The sequence below is a fragment of the Schistocerca americana genome, chromosome X, assembly GCF_021461395.2.
Source record: "Schistocerca americana isolate TAMUIC-IGC-003095 chromosome X, iqSchAmer2.1, whole genome shotgun sequence".
NCBI lineage: Eukaryota > Metazoa > Arthropoda > Insecta > Orthoptera > Acrididae > Schistocerca > Schistocerca americana.
This window is the reverse complement of record NC_060130.1, coordinates 172,213,782-172,223,085: the sequence shown is the minus strand read 5'-3', so window position 1 is coordinate 172,223,085 and position 9,304 is coordinate 172,213,782. Positions and strand designations below refer to the sequence as shown.

Sequence of the window (9,304 nt, the reverse complement as noted above, 5' to 3'; positions counted from 1 at the left end):
TACAATCATTACTGTGTCAATTACTATTGTGTCTACCAAGGTAATGTTTAGGTATCATCCTTTTACTAAACATAGTTAATCAATTATTCCTTAATGCAGTATCAAGGTGAGTTATTTCATTACCAGTAACTAGATTCTTGAGAGTTCTGTATTTCAAAACAAAATCAAATGAAAAGCATGATGTCATATACACACAGGTATAATTCAGTTATTTTGTTTCATGTATATTAAACTTGTCCTGTTCTTATTTCACAGTTAAAGTCTTTTCTTTTTTATGCATAAGAATAATGATTTGCCCATAAATGATTGATTCAGAATTGTATTGACAGTTCTTTTATATCTTACTGTGAGGCATAGTTCTATTTTATTTTCTGGCTCACATTAGTTTTGTGGTTTCTTTTCCATGCACATGGTACTGACTAGATGCGAGGATCATCAGATACCCTTGAAAGATTTCAGCATTCTCTAGGTCGGAGGTATGTATGATCTGTAGTAAAAATTAAGATGTGTCATAAAGTTTGCAATTATATGTTGTGAAAGAGTGTAAATATCTCAGCATGTTTACTAATATGTTTAAATGAAACATTATTTTTCTTTGAACTTAAAAATGTTGTTGTTAACAATATTTAACTCTTTTTTTATGGTTGTGCTGTTTTGTGGATGCTTGGTTAGAGTTTGATAATAGACATGTGAAAGGAGTTTTGTTGTTCATCTAAATTACACCAGCAAGTAGGTGGGTTGAGTGCTTCAAATTTAATTTGTGTATTACATCTGGAACATCTGTCACACATAAAGTAGAAATACGTACTGCTTTAATTAAAGCAGCTGAGGGACACAGTCACATGGCCTCTTTCCTTTGCCTCCTGATTTGTTATTCAAAGAATTGTGGTCTGTGCTGTGTCTTAGCGCAGGCTCTGTACTGTTGTTGGACTTTAGTCCATTAGTTCAGCACACAGGTAGTGGCACATTTAGCTGGCTTGACTATAAAAATTATAATTTGTAGGGCTTCACATTGCCACTGACAACTGGGGTTTTATGATCCTTCCCTGTTTTGAAAAGAAGGCATCTTATTGGGGCTTATATGCAGTAGGTAACGAAGGTAATTGCATATTTGAGTTTTCTTTGCATTAAAATATATAAAAAATTGTGCACATAAAATAATTATTTCATGGTCTTTACGACAGATGGGTTAGTTGGTGTGGTGTCCCAAATCTGGTGATTACTGCTATGACAGGTCTGTAGATTGCAGATTGCACTTCTAAGGAGGGACAATATCTAAAATACTTGCACAACTAATGGTAGAGGCGGTCTTGGGGAAAATAATAGAAATAAGTACAGCATTTCGAAACTGAGGACTGAATGTAACAAACAACATTTTATTTTAATTTTGTTAAGTAATGTCAGTCAAAATTTTAAATAATAAGGGCCAATCAAAACACAATCAAAATGTGAGTGTCAGTGCATCCATCACGAAGAAATAAAAAGTTGTATTATTGTTAGAAGTGGGATGAATTTTATGATTAGTTATCCAATATTAAACACACAATACTGTTGCATATAAATCAGCAAAAATGCATGAACATTGTAAATTAATTGTCTGTATCATAAAAAATCTTGAAAGTCATAGCTCCTATAGCATAAACATTCAATAAAAAACTCCATTAAAGTGTAAAAAATGAGAATCTATTTTCTCACAGCACTAGCAGAAAATGGAAAAGTAAGACCCATGTGGGTAGTCCTTAAACCAATTATAATAAAGCTCAATACTCAAAATGAGATTAGCACAAGGTAGCACAACTATTATGTAAAAGACACCATATTAAGTTTAAACAAACAAACAAAAATGTAAACTAAATGTCCTCATAAATATCTGTGAGCATAATATCTTCCTTAATTATATTTACATAAATTCAAATGATCCAACCCAATAAATGTGTAAAGTGAGTAGCATGAAGTGCAGTGGTATGCACAGCAAAATTCTTAAACATTTGTTTACCATTCATTAAACAACAAAAATTCAACTGTCACTTTGTCCTTTTACAGAAAACTATCTTCAACATCAGCACAAAATCAAGTTAATTACTCTTAATTCATGTGGTAGTCATTGCTACAGCTTCACAAACAGCACAGTTAGTGAACAGAATGAAAAGCATTGGCTAAACACTGAGAAGAAATCAAGAAACTAAATTTTCATTCCCTTTCAAGTGGAAAGTCAAAATACAGGATTCTGAGATACACATAGAGCAAGAAAATATAACAATATGTGCAATAAACTGAAATGCCATCTTAAACTCTCATTGTAAAATAAATCATATAAAAATATTCATTACTTAAAATCCTGGCAGAAGTAACAAAATATTGAGAAATAACACTACAAACCTAGTCTCTCTCTCTCTCTCTCTCTCTCTCTCTCTCTGTGGCAAATAATGATACCTTCAGTGTGGATATGCATTATGTCCCAATAGAAACTCGAGGTTTAAATCCCAATCCAGCACAAATTTTCACTTGTCACTATTGGATTCATTTCAATGTCTGATTGTGATCTGGTTCACGTATACCACCACAGCATAGTTTGGTAATTTGCCGATATTCAGTGATAGTCCCAAACATGGCAACTTTAGGTGTGGAGGGAGCTTTCTGTGTGTTGGAGTTCGACAAAAACAAGTGTGCTACAACTGTTCAACGGATGTTTAGAAACAAGTACGGAAGGCCATTTACCACTGACACAACAAAGAGAAGTGGATGTCCCAGTGTGAGTTAAGTGAATGTGGAGCCCGTACATTCATAAGGATTCCAAAGAAATCGGTGCATTGTGTGTTCCGTGAACTCAAAATGGCTCCATTGACAGTGTGGAAAGTCCTGTGAAAGAAGCTGTCAATAAAACCATTCAAATTGGAGCTAGCGCAGAAGCTCAGTGATGACAAGAAAGACAAGCATTTTGAGTTTTGTTCACAGTTGCAAAAATTGAACGAGGATGGGGATGGCATTGTTGGATCGCTTAATTTTTAGCTACAAAGCAACGTTTCAAACAAATGGGAAAGCGAACAGGCATAATTGTTGAATGTGGGGTACAAAGCATCCACACGAATGCATTGAATTTGAGCGTGATTTGCCAAAGGTAAATGTTTTCTGTGCCTTGTCACATCAAAAAGTATACGGGCCATTTTTCTTCGCCGAGAGCACTGTCACTGGATATTCCTACTTGGACATGTTGCAGCAGTGGTTGATGCCTGAAATGCAGTCGGACTCTCCATTCATCTTTCAGGAGGATTGGGCTCCACCCCATTTTCATTGTGAAGTTTGTGGGTACCTGAACATTGAGCTGTCGCTTTGATGGATCGGCCGTGCTACAGAAGGGGACAACTGTTTCATGAAATGGCCTCCCTGATCACCAGATCTCACTCCGTTTGACTTTTTTTTGTGTGGCACATTAAATATCTGGTATATGTACCGCCTCTACCACGTGATGTAGCAGAGATCTGGGAGAGAATATGGGAAGCGACTGCCACAGTTGACGATACCATGCTGGGATGGGCATGCAAGATTTCAATTACCGTATTGACGTGCTGGGTTACTCGTGATTCGCCAAAAATGGTGCCTGTTCGTTCACACACGTCTTAGCTTGCAGACACCACACATATAGAGAATGATTATGTTATTAAGGTACAAGACTGTATTGCTGCTAATAATATTTGAAACTGAGTATCGAGCCTACCAACAGATATAATTATTTAATCAGGAAGGCTTTAAAGAAGTGTAATTTAATTCTGAGTGAGAGAGAGGTCAATGAATGTTTGGTCATGAAACCACAAATACCTATACTCTGTGCTCAACATAAGGTCCATAAGGCTGGCTATCCCATATGCCCTGAAGTGAATTATGTTGATAGACCTGCATTAAGAATTTGTAAGTAACTTGATATCCTAATAAAAAATTATGCTTCATAAACAAAGTATACAGTTAAAAATGCCAGTGATGTAGGTATCCAGATTAAAGATGCAAACATACCAGTGGAAAGAAAATTTGTCTCATTTAATATAGAAAATTTATTCAAAAAATGTGCCAATAATAGAAACCATGGACACCATGAAAAAGAACCCACTGAAACATAAAAAACTGGAATAGATGAAACTGATGAAATTATTAAGTTGCTACAATTGATATGATCTTTCAGTTATTTTAAATTCGAGAATGAGATATACACTACTGGCCATTAAAATTGCTACATCATGAAGATGACGTGCTACAGACGCGAAATTTAACCGACAGGAAGAAGATGCTGTGATATGCAAATCATTAGCTTTTCAGAGCATTCACACAAGGTTGGCGACGGTGGCAAAACCTACAACGTGCTGACATGAGGAAAGTTTCCAACCGATTTCTCATACACAAAGAGCAGTTGACCGGCGTTGCCTGGTGAAATGTTGTTGTGATGCCTCGTGTACGGAGGAGAAATGCGTACCATCACGTTTCCGACTTTGATAAACGTTAGATTGTAGCCTATCGCGATTGCGGTTTATCATATCGTGACATTGCTGCTCGCGTTGGTCGAGATCCAATGACTGTTAGCAGAATATGGAATAGGTGGGTTCAGGAGGGTAATATGGAACGCCGTGCTGGATCCGAATGGCCTCGTATCACTAGCAGTCGAGATGACAGGCATCTTATCCGCATGGCTGTAATGGATATGCAGCCAAGTCTCGATCCCTGAGTCAACAGATGGGGAAGTTTGCAAGACGACAACAGTTCGACGGCGTTTGCAGCACCATGGACTATCAGCTCAGAGACCATAGCTGCGGTTATCCTTGACACTGCATCACAGACAGGAGCGCTTGTGATGGTGTACTCAACAACGAACCTGGGTGCATGAATGGCAAAATGTCATTTTTTCGGATGAATCCAGGTTCTGCTTCCAGCATCATGATGGTCGCATCCGTGTTTGGTGACATCGCAGTGAACGCACATTGGAATTGTGTATTCGTCATCACCATACTGGCGTATCACCCGGCGTGATGGTATGGGGTGCCATTGGTTACATGTCTTGGTCACCGCTTGTTCGCATTGATGGCACTTTGAACAGTGGACATTACATTTCAGATGTGTTACGACCTGTGGCTCTACCCTTCATTCGATCCCTGCGAATCCCTACATTTCAGCAGGATAATGCACGACCGCATGCTGCAGGTCTTGTACGGGCCTTTCTGGATACAGAAAATGTTTGACTGCTGCCTTGGCCGGCACATTCTCCAGATCTCTCACCAATTGAAAACGTCTGGTCAATGGTGGCCGAGCAACCAGCTCGTCACAATACGCCAGTCACTACTCTTGATGAACTGTGGTATCGTGTTGAAGCTGCGTGGGCAGCTGTACCTGTACACACCATCCAAGCTCTGTTTGACTCAATGCCCAGGCATATCAAGGCTGTTATTACGGCCAGAGGTGGTTGTTCTGGGTACTGATTTCTCAGGATCTATGCACCGAAATTGCATGAAAATGTAATCACATGTCAGTTCTAGTATAATATATTTGTCCAATGAATACCCATTTATCATCTGCATTTCTTCATGGTGTAGCAATTGTAATGGCCAGTAGTGTATTTACAACCAGATGGTGTTGCAGTGGGCAGTTGTTTTGCTTGAACACTGGCAGATAGTTTCATAAATCATATAAAGAACCAATTCTTTGAAAAATTTACTGATACAACTAGCAAGATTTTATATTACAAGTGGTATGTAGGTGATTCTCTTGTTGTCTTCAGTGGCTCAGTTGTTATCACTATGTAACTAGAAAAAGAACTGTCTGTTTATTTTTTTAGGTTTGTTGATAAAGAATGACAATGGCACCCACAAATCCGGAATGTTTTGGAAACCAGCCTGTTCTGACAATGTAATTCATAACAGTTTTTGCCACCCAGAAATACATAAGAAAGGCTTTCTTTACCTTATGACCAATCAAATCATTAACCTCCCATTAGAAGAGAATGGCATTGCTGAAGAGTTATGTCTTCTAAAGCATATAGCAGCAAATAATGGCTAAATGCTGATATTGTAGACAACATGTATGCTACAAAATTACGTAGCAAAAGCAACAATATAGATATAGAAAACAGATTAACAAGAGAAGCAGAACCAGAAAAAATGAAATACACAACTTTACCTTATTGTGGTGCCTTATCAGACAAAATAGCAGATTATTTTCATAAAGCTAATGTACAAATTGGATTCCTTATGAAAACAAAAGAAGGGACAATAGTAAGACACACAACCCACAAATGAATGTCAACAAAATACTGAAGTACATACTATTATTCCCATTTTAAATTGTCCTCATTATGTTGTATTATTTTTTGTAGATGCTTGAGAATGGCATAATGCCGAAATTGCAATTAGAAAACAAAACATTAACAGGTGAAAACAAGATGACCTCATTTGAGACATTTTATAAGAGAGTCTGTATACTATAATATTTGTGCCACAATCCTGGGACTTCATAGTCTGTAGTTCGGTCAAACAATACTCTCCAACTGCTGACTGATTTGTCTGTAGTAAATGGATGAACACTGGTGTTCATAGCAACAATCTTCACCTGTGCGCACTATTTGACCTGTTTTGTTCTTTCCACATTGGCAGGGTATTTGGTATATCCTGAACTTATCTAATCTGAGATCACCCTTTATGCTCTCTATTGTTAGTCAACTAACAGAACACTGTCTTAATGTGATTTTTTTGTGGATCCATCCAGTCTTCCTTGATAAAGCACCAGTCAGTGGGAGAAACTTGTGGCCACTTCTTTTGCCCATTTTATTCTGTTGTTGTAGCTCATGTTGTCATATGGAGTGTAGGGGTTATCAGATCTGACATTCTTGGTAACTGTTTTCTAGAACACTGTTTTCAGAGATTCTAATTCTCATGAGAGACTTTCTGTGTCCAAGAGAGTACGACTCCTGAGTACAGCACCTTCAGCACTCTGTGCCTCTGTGCTCAGTGATGGCAGCTATCAGTGTGTAGGTGCATGCCCATGTGTGTTCTGTTTCTACGGTAATACCTCTGGCCAAGCTGATAACTCTTCTTTCAAACAGGATGTCGAAAATGGGAACCACTCCATCAGGTTCTATCTCCATAGTCACTTTTGATATTATAATACCTGGAGTTGAGGTTTTTGAGGAAATCATTGAGTTTATCCTTTTCATATGGCCAAATCAAAAAAAGTATCATTCATATAACAGAAGTGAGTGGATTTCCATCTGGCTGACTACAGGACTTCTTCCTTTAAATGCTCTGCGTAAATATTTGCAACCATCTGTGAGAGTAGGCCTTTGCAACACTTCAATATTTGCATAATAAGTCTGATGGAGGAAGAAGTATGTGAAGTTTAGGACATGCCAGAAAATTAGTGGTTTTCAGATTCAATTTCTGGCCAATGAGTTACAGAGATTCTTGCTGCAGAATGTTGGTAAAGAATGAAGTGCCATCAAAGTGTTCAAGTATATCAGAGACTTTTCTGCCTATGGGGACCTCAAGGAGACTATAAAGCCATGGTGGTAGAGGTCCTTATGGTGGTAGTTTCTTGATATCCTCTTCAGGTAGACCTAAGTTCTTGTGAAATGCCCCAATTGTATTGTCTACATTCTTGGTGGGGCCTGTGTTGATCTGGTATGTGTTGTCGTCTAGCGTGCTGCATATCTTCTCTATGTAGTCATGTTGAGAGAGGACGACTGTTACATTGCTTTTGTCAGCTGTTAAGATCACAGTGTCAGCATCTTCTCTCACTATTCAAATCACTACCCTCTCTGTATTGAGATATTGGATTTCACAGTGGGAGCACAACAGGTTTTGCACCTCACTTCTTCAGTTGCTTCAGCTGGAGTCCACAATAAATCTTCTACTGTGCTGACAATTTACATGATCAGTGTGAATTTAGGAGTAGGTGGAACGTTAAGTCTTCACTCAGGAACTGGTACTGTGTCATTTTCCAGTTGTTTTGTCCTCAGGTTAATGGTGGTTTTGTAGAGAGCCTCCTGTTGTAGTTTCTTTGTGAGCCATTCAAACTTCAATGTTTGATACCCTGTGGCCCTACTCTGTGCAGAATCTCCAGCATTCCGTGTTACACCATTAATCCATTCTCAGGTGCGGTAGGTGAACCAGTTTTCCAGTTGTAGATATAATTTAAACAATTTACTGGTGGGTATATTCAGGCTACAGTGAGTATCCTCTTCTGCACCATGGTTTGACATCTCATAAGAAATGCAAATGTACTCAGCAACAGAATCGTCAGTGGTGCAGCTGGTCGAATTTCTTTGTGCTGCGATACATCTCCTTTCCGTAAAGTTATGTGATGCCATTCATTGGATTCTCTTGCTGTATTTGTTGACAGAACAGTCCAGGGGTGTATTGATGTTACTTGGTGTCCAAAGGGCACAATATTTCATTGAACAACCCTGTCACTATAATCGAATATGAGTGAGTTATATCCTCTCCCTTATATCTCTAGAGTTGCAGTCTATATGCCATCCGTGCCCCAAGACACACGCTGGATGAGTTGACGGCAGTGTTTGTGCAACTGCTGCAGAGGCAGTATCAGCAGCATAGTTGTTAGTGCACCTCCCACCCCAGAAGTCATCTAGTTGCTTTTGCTGAGTAACTCATTCTTCTCCTGATAATACTGAGATTGGGTGCCCAGGTCTTGCTGAAATGTAGTGCAGTCATTCTTCATTAGTTGTTGGTCTTTGGTTTGTAGTTAGATGACTTCTTTTATAACACCATCTGAATATTTTGATGTTTGTGTTAAAATCCTCCCAAGCTATATTCTAGAATGTGTAATTTGGACAGTTCTTTGTAACCACTGAGTTGTTTGGCTGTGGTAAACGGATGTGCTCCTGGTATTCACAGTCATAATTTTTGACGTGTGAACCGTTTGAGCTATATTTGTCATTTTGCATTGGCAGGGGATTTGGTATACCCCTGCCATATATATTGTGAGACCCTTTTTGAGCTTCCTAGTAGTACCCTAATTTTAGTCGATTGTGTTTTCTGGGAATTCAATCTTCCCCAATAAAGCCTCATACTCTGCAACATCAGGGCTCAAATATGCTTACTGGCCAAATGATTGAAAGATAAACTTAGCCCTTATGTTAGCAAATGTCCTCATCACATCTAAAACCCCTTCGATTCTGTACAATGCCTCAACCATCTTTAAGCTTCGTTGTTTTCCAAAGATCCATTACAAGAATCTCTGGATCCCACCCACCGGAAATTTAAACTAAAATCACCAATCATTTCACGCATGTCTTAAAATCAGCATGTTT

At 38.5% G+C, this 9,304-nt stretch overlaps 1 protein-coding gene across 1 annotated transcript in view; it reads left to right on the top strand.

Moving 5' to 3' along the window:
• The first annotated feature begins 462 nt into the window (after positions 1-462).
• LOC124556863 overlaps positions 463-9,304 on the top strand; it is a 124,106-nt gene continuing 115,264 nt past the window's right edge. The window contains exon 1 of the mRNA XM_047130887.1: positions 463-476. The gene's annotated coding sequence lies outside the window, so the exon portion shown is untranslated. The remainder of the gene's footprint in view (positions 477-9,304) is intronic.